This window comes from Anabas testudineus, chromosome 9, assembly GCF_900324465.2.
Source record: "Anabas testudineus chromosome 9, fAnaTes1.2, whole genome shotgun sequence".
Taxonomy (NCBI): domain Eukaryota; kingdom Metazoa; phylum Chordata; class Actinopteri; order Anabantiformes; family Anabantidae; genus Anabas; species Anabas testudineus.
In genome coordinates, this window is record NC_046618.1 from 16,371,141 (window position 1) to 16,388,808 (window position 17,668).

The 17,668-nt window shown below is 39.9% G+C and overlaps 1 protein-coding gene across 1 annotated transcript in view; it reads right to left on the reverse strand.

Annotated features, from left to right (window-relative positions):
* Positions 1-17,668, reverse strand: part of fbxl17 (F-box and leucine-rich repeat protein 17) — a 179,980-nt gene that overhangs the window by 127,884 nt on the left and 34,428 nt on the right. The gene's annotated exons all lie outside the window — the stretch shown is intronic.

The window sequence follows — 17,668 nt, forward strand, 5'->3', positions numbered from 1 at the left end:
AGCCGGCTCCGACAGATGACTATGTTTGAAAAATGAAACTCCCGGGATCAATAGATCCACTTTTCTCCAGCTGTGGCCATTTCAGACACACTTGAAGAAAATCCATGAAAGACATGCCCTATCCTTTTCACATATCACACAAAAGTAACTGCTACCTACTTAGTAGCAATAATTCTATAGCCTGAACAAGGACAGCATTTTATGATTGTTATTGGAAATCGATGAATGTGCCATCTTCACCTATGCACAGTACACACTTATCTCTGTCTTACACACTTGTCAAGCCATCTTGTCTCGCTCTATTGATGCCATCAGCCTTGATGATGCCAAGGAGGGACTGAAATCTCCATGGGCGATCGCCAAAGTGATTGATCGCCTCACTCGTCGGTACGCTCAACTCTCAACTGAAAATTACCTGTCATTTATTCACTGGCTTAAGCCTCGTCTCCCTCAAGAGTTTCATACGCTGTTTTTTAACATAACGCACCAGCGTGCATGTGTAATTATAAGTGTAATTACATGTGTGTGGACGGAGGGCTACCAGAGACCCCTACATAGCAGGTTCCATGAGGAAGAAGTTTTGTTCTCGGCCCCTTTCCCTAAGGATCAATACTGCTTTGTTGCATGTCAAACGGAAATCAGAAGCTACTGTGGAGGAAGCCAAGAGACACACTTTACTCCTTTAAATACACAGTCATTACACCACATTGTCAAATCCCTCTTCTCTTGAGGTTTCAAATCCCAGCGTGCTCTTTTCCCAAGCAACATATAAATAGGTCTTTGTTGCATGTCAGATGGAAATCAGAAGCTACTGTGGAGGAAGGCAAAAGACACTTTTTCCTGCTTAAAATGCAAAGTGGTAGCTGTCATTATGTCACACTGTCAGAGCCCTCAAACACCTCTCTTGAGTTTTCAAATCCCAGGATGTTCTTTTCCCAAGCATACATTCACTGAAGGGCTCATCCTCAGTGTCAACTTTCCATATTAGTTCTATAGCTCTGCGCTTTATAGTGAGAGGGCCCTGGGCTGGTGTGTGCTATGGAGCAATGAACGCTCACACTAGTTTTGTTGCTGTGATGCTCCACGTCACAACAAAATATCTTTGAAAGCAAAAAAAAGTCAGTTCGCCCGCAGCGTGTACAGCACAGTAAAATTTCAGAATTTACCAGCAGCATGAACCGGTTTCATAACAAAAACTAAACAGCTCCATGTTTGTTTTATGCTCTTCCAGAAAATACAGAGAAAATGAATTATTGGAAATTCTACTTCTAAACTTATTCTGTCTGCCGATAGCAAGCCATCAATTTTCTAACTTGCCCTTCAGTTTGTGTTTCTGAACACTATAGTGCACACAAACACACACATACGCGCACAAGTCTTTACGTGTCAGCTGTTAAAACCTGTTTGAAGATGAACATTACAGCAGAAACTGCAACTACAGAAAGAATGACATTTTTACTCCTCCATATCCAGCCTTCCAACTTTTCTGTACAGAATAAGTTATCGTAACAGTTTATAATAAATTAATCCTAATTTATATTGGACTCAACTGCAGATAATACTCTGCGGGACTCTGCATCATCGAACAGTCTTTAATGGAAAATGAGAGCAAGATGTAGATCATCATCACGTTGTTAATTGTCGTACATATTGCTTTACAGACTATCTCATAATTTAATACCTGGAAATGCAGCAGAGAATAAAATGAAAGCTGAACAAAGTTTGTAACAATACCCAGGTCCTGTCAGGACTGCAACCCCTGAAAGTTTAAAGGTATGTCCAAAGCAAAATACGTTTTTTTATATGTGTAAAAATAATCCAGAATACTAGACAGGCATACTAGTGTGCATGTACTGTAAAAGTAACAAAAAATAATCCTACAAATATATCCTGTGATTTAAATAAAAGAATGGTGGCTTACTACTATTGTGGAGAAAGAACTGCACAGCACCAAGAGACACATTGGTCTGCCCAACTTTGAACCTCTTAACCCTTTACTGTTCCCATGCTAAGTGCCCAGGACTATATGTCAGGATGAAATTGACTTTAAACACTTTGAGCTTTACTTAGAGATCAGTTTTATGTCTAATGCTAATGATGAAAAATGGGTCTTAAAGAGGTCAATTTGACCACGGACCTGGAGCAGAATGACAGGCTACGTGGTGATGTAGCCATCAATATCCTGGCGTTACAGCTGTGGCCCATATTGGATTGTTCTGTTCAGCAGTGTATGGAAGGCACCACCACCTCTTCCTCCTATTGACACAGTACCAAAGGCGCGGAGCAGAAGTTGGCAGCAGCTGAGAGAATCCCAGGACCAGCAACAAGCAGTTTCAGTGTTCTCTCTCAGGGAAACAACGGTTTTCAGAAGCTTCGAGTTTCTGTGAGCCATCATTGATCTTGTTGGTATACCTTTGATGTTTATCCTTACGAAATAAACTATTCAGCAAGTATGATAAACCCCAGGTGGTGTGTGTGTGTGTGTGTAAATGTAAGAAAGCATTAGTGAAGACAACATACTCTGTATATGCAAAAAGTAGTAAGACCAAAGCTTTATACATTTTTTAATCTCAACATGGTCTTGATACGGGTTCTCTGCCACATTTGTCTAATCACAATGTACTTTGTGTGAGTCGCTCTCAGGGCTTCTTGTTCCTCACATTTCAAAAACAGGAAATTCAAATGAATTGTAGAATTAACAAACTAGTGGTCAGCGAGGCATCAGTAAGTCAGAGGAAGAGTTAAAGTGAAGGTCCACAAGTTGGTTGTGTCATCAATCAGTATTTGGGTTAGTACTAAAGAGACTAGAAGACTGGAAAATATTCCTCACAAAATCCAGTTCAGTTGCATCATGCCTCACCTCTGCTCTCCACACTATCCAGCCACCACCTCTCTGACTGCAAAAGCTACCGCTCTAACCTTTAAACTGTAAAGACGGTAACAACCTAACAAAGAAGTCAAGATATTCCAGCAAATTTTTTTTTATTGGCTTCTGGTTTGCATAATATTTGAGAAATCAATTTACAGCAAAAAGGTTTTATCAAAATCACAATTATCTGAACCTTCTGCATGCCTTTCTGCTTTTTTGTTTCCTTCTGAACTATCAGCTCATGTTTTTTTCCTCTTAATTCTACCAAACCTCGCCCTTGTGTGCAGTGTCCACACCTCAGTTCACTTTGGCAACTGGCCTTTGTTTCTCCAGCTGCACTTTAGATCTAGACTAAACTGGGTTCTTGTCACACCTTCTGCAGGCCATGCACTCTGAACAGCATGAATGTCGGGCTCAGGTGTAACATGGTCCACACAGCTCTCAGTCACAATGGAAAGCTTCCAGACTAACAAGATGATCAGAGACAGATCAGGCAAACTCAGACAGCTGGAGCAGAGACAGGAGGGGAAGAGAAAGAGACCAAAGAGAAACATGTTTCCTGAACTCAGGAGGGGTTTTTAGTGAAACAGACAGCAAATCACTATGTCTGGTATTTGTAAAGCGAGGACAGAGAGGCGAGAGGTCATAATTTCAAACAAGCTTAAGGTCTACATTTAAATTGTATTTTATTTTGACATATTCCCTATTAAATCCAGCAGTAATATTCTATTTTTTATTGCAGAAAGACCAACTATACTACAGTAGGCTCTCAGTTAAAGTCTCATCCACTATGCTTACATACAGCCAAAATACTTCATTGCCTCCACCTTGTCAACATCATGGTAGGTCACAATGACCTGAAGGTGGCCTGAGGGTAGCAGCCTCCTCTGCCCTCATGGCTTCCAGGCACGTAGCTTTTGCCTGCCAGGGTTTCATGATTAGACCTAGAGGAGTGTTGTGGGAACAGCTGGCATCCTAAATACTCTCGAGTTGCACCAACATCCATACACACAAGAGCATCCAGGGTGTTCTGTTATGGAGAGGATGGAAAGGTAGGTGACAGTAACCCAGGCAGGACAATCAGAAGCATGTTACTGATCTGTAGAGCTCTATCGCAGGGCATTATTCATCCCGATGGTATGAGCAGGCAGATAAGTGCTGTAAGAGACATGGTCAAAATAAAGACTGGGGGAGAATGGAGAGGCTTTTCCATACAGTCAAAGGACAAAAGTGTCCTCATCAAAAGCTGAATGTCGAGAAATCCTGGTGTCCTGTGGACATTGTTCATTTTTTAGGGGCCACTTAAAATCACTAAAATGTACAGACACAAATATTTATTAACACAATTTCTTTGGCATAACACTGATTTTGACTCGTCGCACTTTGTGTCACTACATTTCCTGACCTGTTGAAACTCAGGACGTAATCTAACAGGTATTTACCACTTCACTCACTCATTAAATACATTAGCTTTTCTGTGTAACTTTTCTGCACCACTGCTTGTTTTCAAGTCAAATATAACAAACCTTGTTTTTTTTTTCAAACTTAATAATTTCTTACAACATTAGCAATGTAATCTTGGAAGCCCCCACTATAAAAACACCTGATGGTTCTGTGCTTTGTATGCCCACCACTGACACGTTCTGTTATCAAATAAACAGTATGGCTTCATTCATCCAAAAAAATACAGTACATTAATCAGAACATGAGCCATCTGGTGCGTTAGGTTCCCTGCAAAAACTTAATTGCATTTGTAGTTTAGTTGCATAGAAATTGAATTTTTCGGATTTGTTTCCCTCCTGGAAGCTTCCTAGTCCTAATTGTATCCCTATATTCTATATAATGAGCTACAGACAACTGGACCATTATCTTCCCCATTAGTGTTCAACTTGACAATTAATGTCCAGGAGATTAACAGGGACCCGACCCATTAACATGGCTGGTAGCTATAGAAGTGTGTTTGTGCATGTACATGTTAGACTGACTGACGGTGAGAGAGGGGGGGGGGGACATCAGTGATAAGCTAATTAACTCAACTCTACAGATGGCTAAGAGGTCACTGTTAAACCTTTATTCCCTGCCATATTACCCACATCAATGCTAACTCTACAGGAGCTGGGTCATATGCAGCATGGCTTGCATAATAAACACGCCTATAACAAGGCCTGGGGTATCAACAAACCTGAGCCTGACCAGTGGAAAAATGGAAAACTGACCTTTTTCTGTTGTTTTCCAACTTAGACTGCCCAATCAGCGGGTCCACAGGCTTTCTGCAAAGGCTGTTAGAGAACCATTGTTCCCCTGGGTACTGTGTGGTGCAACGGTAGAAGAGGACGAAGGGAAAGCGTTTGAGATGAAAATAGACAAGGAAAAATAGCAGAAAGAAAAGCAATGAGAGTAACAGTGAGGGCAAAAGTGCTTGAGTGGAGCTATGGACTTGCCTGGACAGTAATAAAAGAGGCCTTACTGGCACACTGGCACACAAAGCCAACACACGCTTACAGGCACAGACACTTGTGCAGATAATTCATTGTAACTACAGAGCTTACTCCAATCTCCACGTACGACCCATTAGAGCATTCACTAAATGTATGCTAATTTTTTAGTTTTCATTGGAAATACAGAACACATCAAGTATAGGTTAGTACATCTCGCCCACGCGTATGAGCAGCTACCCACACACATTTAAACACACATTTCCAGTGAGTCACCGCACCAAATGTATTGGCATGTGAGCATTCGAGTCTCTAACTGTTGAAACCTAACAGTGTTTGTATGTTGTTCGGAGCCAAGCATGAAAATACCAGTGCGGCTCCCTGGAGTTTTGTTGTGAATCCAAGAAATAAAAGTCAGGACATTTCCACTGGGGCCAGCACTCAGTTTTAACACAGCGTTTAAACAGCTTGTGGGGACTGAAGTAATGAACAGACAAAGAAAAATGAGAATGTTGTGAGAGAAAACAGAAATAAAATGGCACTAGAGCAGTGTTGACACTAGCATTCACTCTTGTTTTTTGAGGTGACTGTAGCCATTTAAGGAATGTATAGTCTGTGGACAGACAAGATGTCCACAACCCCAACTGAGCCCATAATAAACTGCATATGTATAGATGTTGGTTGCTCGTCCACCATTTATTTGATCACACTACACAGTTCTGCAAAAGTAGAGCCTAATATACAACTAGGAATAATTTCTGAGAAATGCGTGCTTATTCACTTTGTTGCAGTGGGTCAGACGACAAGATCAACATCACTGAATCTGTGCATTTAATATAAAACTACTTAGCTTTGCAGAAAAACTGAAGTCGGGGGCAATCCTTGTTCTGTCCAAAAATCTACCAGCACCACTAAAACGCACTAGTTATTGAGTTCTATCTCATGTCCCAACCAAAACAAAAATGTTAAAAATGACAATCCGCGGTTTCATTGAGTGCTATGTGTTGGATTTACACGCTTTCACCACCTATAATCTCACCCTTCACTGGTAACTGTCTCCTCTGGTGGAATTTGTTTATGATCCCAACACTGTTGCTAAGGATCTGTGCAGATGTTGGGTTGGGTTCAGACATATTTCAGAAAGCCTAAGATCAGTCTTCTACTAAATATGTGTGGTTAGGAGCTGAAAACATCTTAAACACACAGATCATCTGAGCAGTGGAGTCGCGATTTTCCTCTCCATGCTGAGCTGGACAAAATCTAGTTATAACCAGTTTTGTTCTTCTTTGATATGGGAGAAGCCTGGTGGACTGTGGCTAAGGAACTACTACCCGGTGTAGCTGGAAAGTCTCTTTGATTAATGGTGTCCAAGTTAATTCTATTTAACTAATCAATGAATCAATCAGTACAGCAGTGGGGGAAGTTTAAACAAAACATTACTTTGCAATTTTTGCCCCTATGTGGTTACAGAAAGAATCATCAGTATTGATGTTAGCTCTTCCCTTATTCACTCTTCAGGTCACTTGGTGACCTTAATTGCTTTTCTTCTCTTTTGTCGTCTAATTAACGATACTTTTTTTTCTAATTCTAAATAAGTACTTGATCAGGAAGTGAAAGAAAAGAACTAAACAGTTACAGTGGAAAAATACTAACAGGCAAAAGTGTTCGCTGCACTCTGGCAGCACAGTGCAGGAAGTCCAGAAGAAACAGCTTATCCACAGCCAGAATAATGTTGAAAGACCAACTCCAGAGATTAACATAAGCATTTATAGTGTGTGTGTGTGTGTGTGTGTGTGTGTGTGTGTGTGTGTGTGTGTGTGTGTGTGTGTGTGTGTGTGTGTGTGTAGACGTGTACACAAGGGCAAACAGCCATTTCAACCTGCTTCCCGGGCTTCCCCCTGTTAGGGCCTACTAATGATAAGAGAAAGCAGAGGGGAGGATGAAAGAGTGGCACATTTACAGGCAACATTAGAGGTATGCATAAAAATCTGATATTATGGGATGGCCTGCTGCAGAGTCAGCTCAGCAGGGGTTGACACAGAGATGTGCTATATTAGGCAATCTTTCTGATATGGTAGGAGGAAAGAGGCACGGGGAGACCTTGGTGCATTAGCAGCGCACTCTAAGACATACAGTACACTATCAAACATAAATACAGTATCACATAAATATTCACACACACTGAGTCACTTATTGCCATGAACAGTAACTACAAAGTGTGCCATCTTTTACATTAAAAGTACAGACTACTAAGTTACTGTATGAGTTTGATATGAGCTTATCACAACTAAGACACATCACTTTATCACGTCTCCTTGGACTCAAGGAACATTCAGCAGGCGTTTTTCCTCCTTTCTTACATCTTACAGACTAAATTATTTATCAAGGAAATAACCATCAGATTAATGAGTGATTAAAATATTTGTTATTTGCAGCTAGAATCAAAGGGCCAACAAGAGCAGCTTGTAGAAATGAGAAAATTCAAGCCGAGTCCACTGACCATGAACAGTTCTAACCACTTCAGGCACGGTAGGAGAGACCAGGGGTGCAGAGAGGGGGAGAAAAATGAGACAGAATGAGGAAAGGGGAGCGAGATCAAGCAAGATTTAAAAAAAAAAAAGGAGAGAGAAGCATTCAACGCCAAAAAAGAAGAGAAGCAAGAGACCACAGACAGAAAGTGGTGAATGTATTATTAACAAGCAGTCCCCGCTGACTGTATCAACATGTATACAAACTCAACCGCACAGACACGCAAACCAAAGAGGCAGCATTTGGGCCTCAGCAGGGTTGGATTATAGGCAGGTTATGATTAATGCAGTGGGGTTAAGACTTTGATACCCCCCCGCCACTCTCCTGCCAGTTTTGCTGTGAACATCGTCAAACAGTCCAAAGTTAAGAGTAACACAAAAAAATAACAAATGCACTTAATACAAATCCCAACAGCCACAAATTCACAGAAGGTAAAGCCCTTCCTTGTTTTTTGCATAGGCACAAAACTTAATGTAGCAGTAAAGACTGAAACCGAGTCATGAAACATCAATCACAAGCGTGTGGTCCATTTTTCCCTTCTCTCTCTCGTGAAGACTTCTCGGACAAAAAGCTGGAGCACGCTGGATGCTGTCCTCGGGGAAAGACAGACATCCAGGAACTGAACAAATGAATCTGAGCACCCAGTGATGAGCAAGTAGACAACCAGGGTCAGCTTCCTCCTGTGTCCACTAAGGCACAATCCTGTATCTGTCCAACACCATTAAGACCGTCACACACAACCAACATCTAGAGGCAACGTCCAGTGGCAACTCTGACAGCAGCTGCACTCAATAACAGTTTTAATGTTAGCTGAACATTTCCCCCCAAATCATCACATTACTCAGGTTGATTTGTTCATGTCAAACTAAATCCACTGCTAGGAAACACTAAAACATCACAGGCATTACCGGAAGAAAAATGTTATGAGATGTCTAAGTGCAGGTGTATCTATATACCCAGACTAATGCTAGATTCTTAAATACCGATACTGATATGAAATCCAATATAAAATAAAAGATACCATCTACAGGTCCGCTAACATCCATGTCAGCCAACTTCTCATCCATCATATCTGTATCTGGCTTGGTGACAATATGAAAGCCAATATTTTGTTAATATATTTTATGTTTTAACCGGTTTTACTTATTTACTAATGATGAGAGTAATGAGATGAGTGGTATGTCATAATAGAATTAACTGGAAAGACGGCGCCAACTTTTTTGTTTTTGTCTTTTGCACGAGTCACAAACAACACATTTAACTTTAAAAAGAAAAGCACAAAACAGAAAGTTAAGAAGAGAAAGAAGGCACAGATGATGCAGCTGGCATATTAAAAGGTCCCATTAGGGAAACAAATGTTGCTGTGGTGTTTTTCACCCCAAGGGAAACATGGGGGGCAGAATCAGGCATGACACTGATACAGATGTTTACATTCGGTATGCCACTAATGTGCCCAGTGAGACTCTAGAGTCTGGCAGCCTCCCGAGGAGTGTCGCTGCAACGAAGCCTCCTTAGGGTTGAAATCTTTGACCCAAAACAGAAAACACTAATTCTATCCCACCTTTAATGAGAAATAATAGAGAGTAGTCATTAGGGCTAATCTGCATCGCTTTAGAGAAAAAGGCATTGGACATAAAATGTAAAATAACATTTTAGCATAGCTGAGATTATTGAGAGAAACGTGCGAGTTAGTAAAAAATCTAAATCCAAACTTTTTCGGCCACAGTGCGACTTCTGTACAAACCACCTGCTGTTTGTATTTTTCTGTTCATTTACATTAAACCACCATCTCTGCAGCCTTGCTTAAAAGCAGATGCTGTATTTGTCCTACAACCTTAATTTCACACCCTGTTTCCTCCTTATTAGGGGCCCTTCTGGGGCTCCTAACCTCCTAATCACCATGGTAACAGGACAGACAGTGACACAGCTTTGGTCCCTCACCAGGTGTTGAGCTGATCAGAGGGAAGGAGGGAAATGAGAGGAGAGAGTGGAGTGTGGAGAAAATATGAATTATCAATGTGCTGCGAGCAAATGGAAAATGATTATTGCATGGTGATTGTCTGATGTCTGATTCTGAATTGTAACAATAAATAATTAATTCTCTCAATGGGATGAATATTTGATGAACGAAACGGAAACCGTGGTTGGGGTGATTTTGAGAGATGGAATACAGAGGAAGGTCACAGGTCATTCAAAGTCAGAAACAAGCACACATCTATATGCAGAAGAGAAATCTTTTGGAAGAGTAGATGATTAAAATATTTATCTACAATGAATACAAAATTAATAATAAACAGAAGCTTGCAATCAATGAAAAGAAAATTAAGGTAAAAACAACTCCCGAAAATGAGAATTACTGGGGCAGAAAGGCTCCTCGAGTTTAGTCGACCGAATGAATAACCTTGAGAAGCAGCCCAGGCCATATCGCTGGGGTTTTTACTGCTAATTACAGACATCGCTAAGAGCAAAGCATAACTCAAAATGCCTCTGTGACACATACACACACATGCAAAAACGAATGCAGGAACACAATGCATACTGCACACAGTAGCCTCATGTGCTTTTCTCCACTCTCCACACACTGGTCCCTGATAATGGATGTTCAATTTTCTTTTACAAAAAAGTTTCAATGAGAAAGAGGAGGATTTTATAAAGATTAAAAGCCTTTTAGGGTTACTTCTGCTCGAGTTGCTCCGGCAGTCACATCTCTGCTCAGCAGATTGCCAGGTAACAGTCTGTGACAAGGGGGAGAGAAAAAAGTGCCAGGGGAAGGCTGGGGGGGGATGTGAGGCAGAGGATACACCAACAAGCCAATTCCTCACTTGTGTTTTCATCTGTCTTTATTGCCAGTAGAGCAAATTGGAGCGCACTCTATTGTTATTGAGAACAGAGAGAGAAACACAGACAGGTTACAGAAGATAAAGAAAGACAGATGAGTGGGAGAGAAAGAACAAGGCATTGACAAAAGAGAGAGAAATAGTTATAACAGGCTGAAAGTAGAAGGAGAGAGCGAGAAAAAGGAGACAGGGAACAAAGAAGAGTCAGCAAACCAGTGACCAGGGAAATATGTGGGCCATTGCAAGGTCAACCCCTAGATAAAAAGGGACTGAAGTAGCCCTAAGATCACAGTTTGCAACAGGACGTGTTAGAATTCACAACTTCAGAAATCACCAAGCCCATTTTCAAGGTTGCCCTTTTTGTTGACCACAAATTGCAGAATTTTTACATGGTTACCTCAAAAAACAACTTTATCTCCTGGTCCACAGAGAGAGACACATACCTCTGAGGAAGACGAGCTATTTCCCCCTGACAATAAAATAAGACAACATGCAGTAGCTGGAACGTGCTAATAAAGGAAATCAATTAGGAAAATATACAGCTGCTTTGGGTCATTAACAGGGCACAGAAACGGCTGTGATGCTTGCTGTGGACGTACACAGGTGCACAACATAATTAAGTCCAATCCTAACAAATACATTTTTCTCCCTGCTGAGAGACACATTTCACCTTGTAGAAAATATAGGTAAAATGTAGGACACCAGTGAGGTCCCTCCAGCTACAGGTTACCCCAAAAAATTAAAGTATATAGGAATTTCATGAGGGAGGCTTGACGCTCTGGGAAATGGACTTAACTTCCACCATGGTGGAAATTATCCTTTATCCCTTGGCACAGCCAGCATGTTTAACACTGAATGTTACACATTAAACGGTGTGTAATGTATTTCAGGTGCACTGAATATTATGTCTGGACTTGACTTCTGTAAAGTCTGTAAAAGATTAGCATATTGTATTGTTAGGAAAGGTTAAAAGAGAAGGAGAAACTAATTGTTGGAATAACTGGACAGTAAGGGAAACAGAGAAAAAGCAGACGGGGGTCCACATGGATGGGGAAAAAAGTAGTAAATGAAATGAAAAGACAGAAAGAAAGACTTGCAAAAGAAACAGAAAGAGGAGCAAAACAAGGAGAAATTACCGTGCAGGAGTAATCAGTGGCTAAAAGCTTCCCCCCGCTGACTCAAAGTGCTTTTGGGAAAAGGCCGAATAGCAGGAATAAAGGGAGGTGAAAAATTAGTGGAGCAACAACAGGACAGTGTGACAGCCAAGGCTGAGAAAGCGGAGCGATGTTCATGAAGAGAAGAGCAGAAAGAGGAGGAGAGGAGGGGGAAAAGTGAGTGAGTGATTGAAACAGAGTGAGAGGCTAAAAGTGAGGGAGAAAGAAAATGAGCTTCAAGAACTCCAAGGGGGCTTTCTGCCCATTTCTGCATCATTCTGTCCTATTAGTACTACTCTTCCGGCTGTCCAAACACCACTGAAGCCTAATAAAGCCTGAACTCAGTCACTTACACACCCACGAACAAACACACATACAGTGACAGGCTGAGATGGCTGTAAGGGGGGTTTTCCATGGGGCTTTTAAAAATGACCTCCAAACACCGTGGCCTCACTCTGCCAAGAGCACGGAAACTTTAATGGAGACCATTTGGGGGTTTTCGGTGATTTGGCAAACGGCCTATTTGGCAACAGCCCCTCCATTTTCCACCCATTTTGAGAGGAACGGGCAAATAGAACTTGAAACAGCTTAGAAATGCCTTTTGGGTTGTGTGTGTATGTGTGTGTGTGTTGTGAGCAGTGGGCTAGTGTGTAGGTACGGTCTAGTGCCCTGACGATTTTAGCATAAAGATAATGGAAATGAAAGTATGTACTTGTGCTGGGATGCAGGTAGCTAAAACACCACTTTATGAAATAAAGGGAACAAAACAAAACAAAAAGGCATTGGTAGGAGTTTTTAAATGTTGAAAGTAGCTGCTGACGTGAAACAACCGTGTATCATTTCGGAAGCTAAACTCTACACTAATAGAAGAGAATAAAATTAGAAACAATAACAGTATGAAAGAAAGTAAATAAAAACAAGGACCATGCATGTGTAATAAATGCTCTCACTACCACCTCATAGCCTTTCTATATGCTTTATTAAATATTGAGACAACCTGCTGTATTTGTGGCCATGGGTGACATTAAACTTTAACATGGCAACTGAGTGCAGCTTTTCCCCCCCTTGTAAAACTTTTTTCATAACATTCACAACTTTAATGCTGCAGCAACATGATGAAAACTGGTGGAGGAGGGACGGATCAAGTTGGAAGAGAACAGCAAAAAGATGCCAATGGCGGAAAAGGACACTCTACATCGTCTCCAACCATCCCCACAGTTCTTACACTACTGTACATAATTTTGTCAGTAAATGTTTGCAAGGAAAAACAAAGAAAATCTAAAGGGGAGTTGCAATAACTTTAACTGTGCTACCTTCTTCAAATTTTGCACCTGCTGCTTTGCAAAAACACAAGCACCAACATCACGCAAACAATATACCAACAGATATTATTTAAGTCCCTAGAAGAGCAAAGGAGGAGGCCTCCGTGGATTTAAATTTTTTTCTTCAACATCAGCTAAATTATGGACATGAAAAGGAAGTGAAATGGAGATGAGATTAAAAGAGTGAGACCAGACGATGTGGTATTCCCTTTATTCCCCATGCAGAACTGCATCCCCAAATCAATTACTCTGAGGTGGATGGAGTTTGAAAAGTGAGAAAAGTGGAGGAGGAGAGGATCGCATGCGGCCACGGCTTTAAAAATTATATTACAGAGTCTCACTGTTCGAGTAAGTTTGCTCTTTATATTTTGCCAAACAAAGGCAAACAATGATGTGAAGAATGATTTGAAGCATTTCTAATAACCTAGACTGGATTTATCACACAACCAACATTCACTTCTTTCTGTGCGTTTCCAAGAGTAAATGTGATGTGATTTTCTGAAGGTAAGTTAATTTAGATCAAGTGTAGCTGTGATCAATGCTCAAAACATAATGATAAATAGACATTTTTAGAGAAAAGGTATAGCCAATGTGTCAGCTTGATATAGCCAGCCAATATCAACCTACTATTAAATAATGAATCAATATTAAGTCCTTTCAATGCCACCTGCCCCCAACAGGAGCCATTTTTACTGTTTTACTTAGAGTCACTAGACTCATTATTGCAATTTTTAACTTTCAGAGTTTGGTGCCCAGTAGTCTACAGATGCTTTTAGAAGCATTTTACCTCTTGCTAATATTAAAATTAATTGGAAAACATTTGTCATTTTCTGTTTTTTTTGTTTGTTTGTTTTTTCTTGAAATGGGCAAAAGCCAAGATTTAAGCATTAGTACAGAAATACCGGCTCTATAACATATTGACTGATTGCCCTCTTTGTTTCCATTTACTGCCGATAGTGAAAAGGTACAGCACAGGTACCTAGGCAAGCATTTCAGAGCCTCGGAGAACATCTCAGTTGATGATGCTCACAGTTGATGATCACATCACTCTCCATCACTCAAGCTCCAACTATCAAACTGATGTAAATTATCATGAACATGCTGACTTCTTTATTGCTAGTTGTCACACCAGGTTCTGGGTGCATTACCGCCGCGCTAGGGATGATGTATAGGTACATGTAGCTATATACAGGGCTCCACAGTCAGAAAATGTTAAAGCTTGTGTTATGTTTACAACAGCACTTCACAATCCATAGTGTGACGGGTCTAAAACCAAAGTTACATGAGGCTCTTTGAAGAACTTGCTCTGGATTCTTTAAAATAGTGCCAAATGGAAACTCTGCAGAGGAAAACCACAGAGACCACACAAGTCCCACGATAACACACGTCATGACTAAAGGTCGAGGAGGTGATACCGGAAATGTGAAACTATAAATACAAAAACCCTGCAGTCTCGGCTTGGACACCAAAAATACAGTGGATGCCATTGAGACCATAAGAAGTATAATTGAGCCTTAAGGGTGCATAAAGTGTGGGTTAAGTGTACTGCATATAGGCATTTTTCTAGATGTGGAGCACATATACTCAGTGGTGTGTGGACATGCAAGAAAGTGCCACAAGACCACAGTGGAATACACATGTGGCAGCTGCCTAAAACATTGTAATGGAAGTATCAAACTTTCACATGTCACTCCCACATGTCCGGTGCCTAACTTATTCGCCTTATGTAGAAAGGTACAAAACCTGCATTGCTTCTTTGTTAAGGCCTTAAGGAAGGAGACTGAACTATGGCTTTGTTTATTTTCCTTGGTCAAATAAAATCTTCTAGCATAATGGAGTTATGTTTCTTTAAGTTAACTAAGTGCTACCTTTTACATTCTGGTTATTCTTTAGCTTGAACTGTTAGATTTTTAGACCTGTTACAGGTCTGGTGATCCGTTAGCCAACAGAACAACAGCATATAATTGGATAAGTTAATCGTTGTAGAACACAACTTTTACTTCTTACTTATCTTAGATGATAATATGTTGTAATCATCCAGAAAAACTGTAGATTTGTTTTTTCTTCGACAAATAATACACAAACATGAATAACAAGTAAACAATGAGAAGAAGCACTCAGTGCGACATATAGTATATACATTCAAAGAAACAACCGGTAACACCTAAAGTTAGTCAAGTAATTTGAAGTTAAAACATTGAAGTTAATCTAAATAGTATGTTTTTTCTTACTTTAATGAATTAAGTTCAACTTACTTAACTTAAGTAACTTAGTTAGTTTCCCCAATGTATGTATAAGGAGCCCAATATTGTAGGAAAAATCCCGTTGTGAAATGAATAGTGTAGTGTTTTCCAGCCGCTGTTCTGTGATACAGCAATTCTGAGCGATGCACCAAAATGCATTCAGTGCATTAATACCATGCTCTGGCCATTCTTGAAATGTAGCTCTCTGTCTAAGTTGAAAAATAGAAGGCTTATACAATTCCTCACTGAAATAGTAATAGTGCTATAATAGTGCTATAAAAGTGTGCTATCCAAAGTCATACAAGTCAACTATTAAGGGTTGTATTTGTAGTCAAGAAGAATTTTGTTAAGTGACCAAATTGAAAATGCAGACAGAGGCACAGACATTTTTGTTGGTACCCTTTCACTAAGAATAAAAACACAATATTCTACAATAGTCTGAAATAACTTGTAGATGTAATAAATAAAACATTTTAAGACATACAAATCAAACTTTCCTTTAGATTTTTGATTCAACTGAATGGAAACACCAACACAAAATGGAAATGGCTCAGACAAACATGATGGTACCTCTTGAAAAGATTATAAATAATTGCATTATGGGATTATTTTCCCAGTGTCAGAAAACTCTGTTCTCCAATAGAAATAAACGCTGGGCTATGCTGAAGTGGCTTTCTATGAGCCCTACGTGTAGTCTGAATCTTATCAAGCATCTATGGAAACAAACAGAATGGATGAGGCACCCTTCAAACCTAAGACAACTAGATCAGTACCCCCAAGTAGGAATTTTGTAGTCTACCTGTTGGTAGGTGCAAAAGTCTCAATGAAAGCTACAGACATTGTTTTTTGCATTGACTGCCTCAACACATTAGCAAAAAAAGTAGGATTAAGGGTACAATAATTTTTTCCAGGCCATTCCCATTTGTTGTATTATAATTTGTTGTTGGTTTGATAATTATATTACAACACTGTAGATTTCACCATGTACTGCAGGTAGTAGCAGAATGTGATAAACACAGCACAGACACAATTCTTAACTTGTAACTTTACTGAAAAATGCTAAACTGAACAAAGCTAAGAGGAATGTCTGATGAATGCCGTTCAGAAAATAATAGGTCTCTAAATTAGCCCCTGATGTACTAGAACAATGAAAGCTACACTTGTGAAAAGTGGATGGTTTCTGACAGAATTCCTGAAAAGGAATTATTGTATTATCTGGTTGCAGACTTATTGTTTATAAAGCATTGTAAACACAGCCCTGGGCTTAGAAAATACCTTATCAAGCCCATTCATTAAAGTATTTTCCTAAGAATGAGAAGCACACAATGCACTAATGTCTCTCTGTCTTTATATCTCTCTTCATTTCCTTTATTTCTGACAGTGCGTGGAGGGACATCATTTTCTAGCACACTGCTGCTTTGTTGAATTTCATGTGTTGCTCTAAAACCAGCAATAACTGTATGAACCGCTTTTTTTGCCTTCATGGTTTTAATTGATTGAGCTCGTTTGACTCCCAGGGATCTTTTTGCATGGAGGGCTGTTTAAAATAAATAGCCATTTGGACAAGTTAATTGACAGAAGCATAGAGTATGCTTTCTGGCAGAGAAAAGAAAAACCTCATTTTGCTTTTGTTAAAGAGCTTTCATTTTCAGGACAGCAGAATATTATGTTTCCTGATGGAGACCTTGACAGAGGGCTAAATGAAGTTTCCTCATCTCTGACCCAGCAACTGATCTGTCTCATTAACCTCTCTCTCTCTCTCTCTTCAATGATTGAGCTCTCACAATGGCACGTGTGTACTACCTGCACACACAGTGCGCTGATAATTGTAAAGCATCCAGTAATATACAAGTGGCAGTTTTAACAATATATCATGCTGCCAATTATTCCACTTAGATCCCCATACTAATATAGTAACCTCAACCTGTGATGCAATGTTACTGTTAAATAAAGATTAACAGTGTGCAAAACAAAACCTTTCCCCAAGAAGATATTCTGATGCCTGGATGACTGTGAAATCATGTCATAAAGACAGTTCTGAAAATCAATTATATATAAGACACTTAGCTGCATTGTTGTCCACAACTTTAAAAAAAATACACATTTGTTAGAAAGCACACATATTAAAAAAGCATGTTATCTTGTTTACATTAAAAAATCTGATAAATGCAATATAACTATAGATTTTATATGTTTCATAACACCAGTACAAAACAAGGAGCATTAAAGAAGCCCGAGCAAGATATAACATCAATAGCAGAGCGTTTGGCTTAAATGAC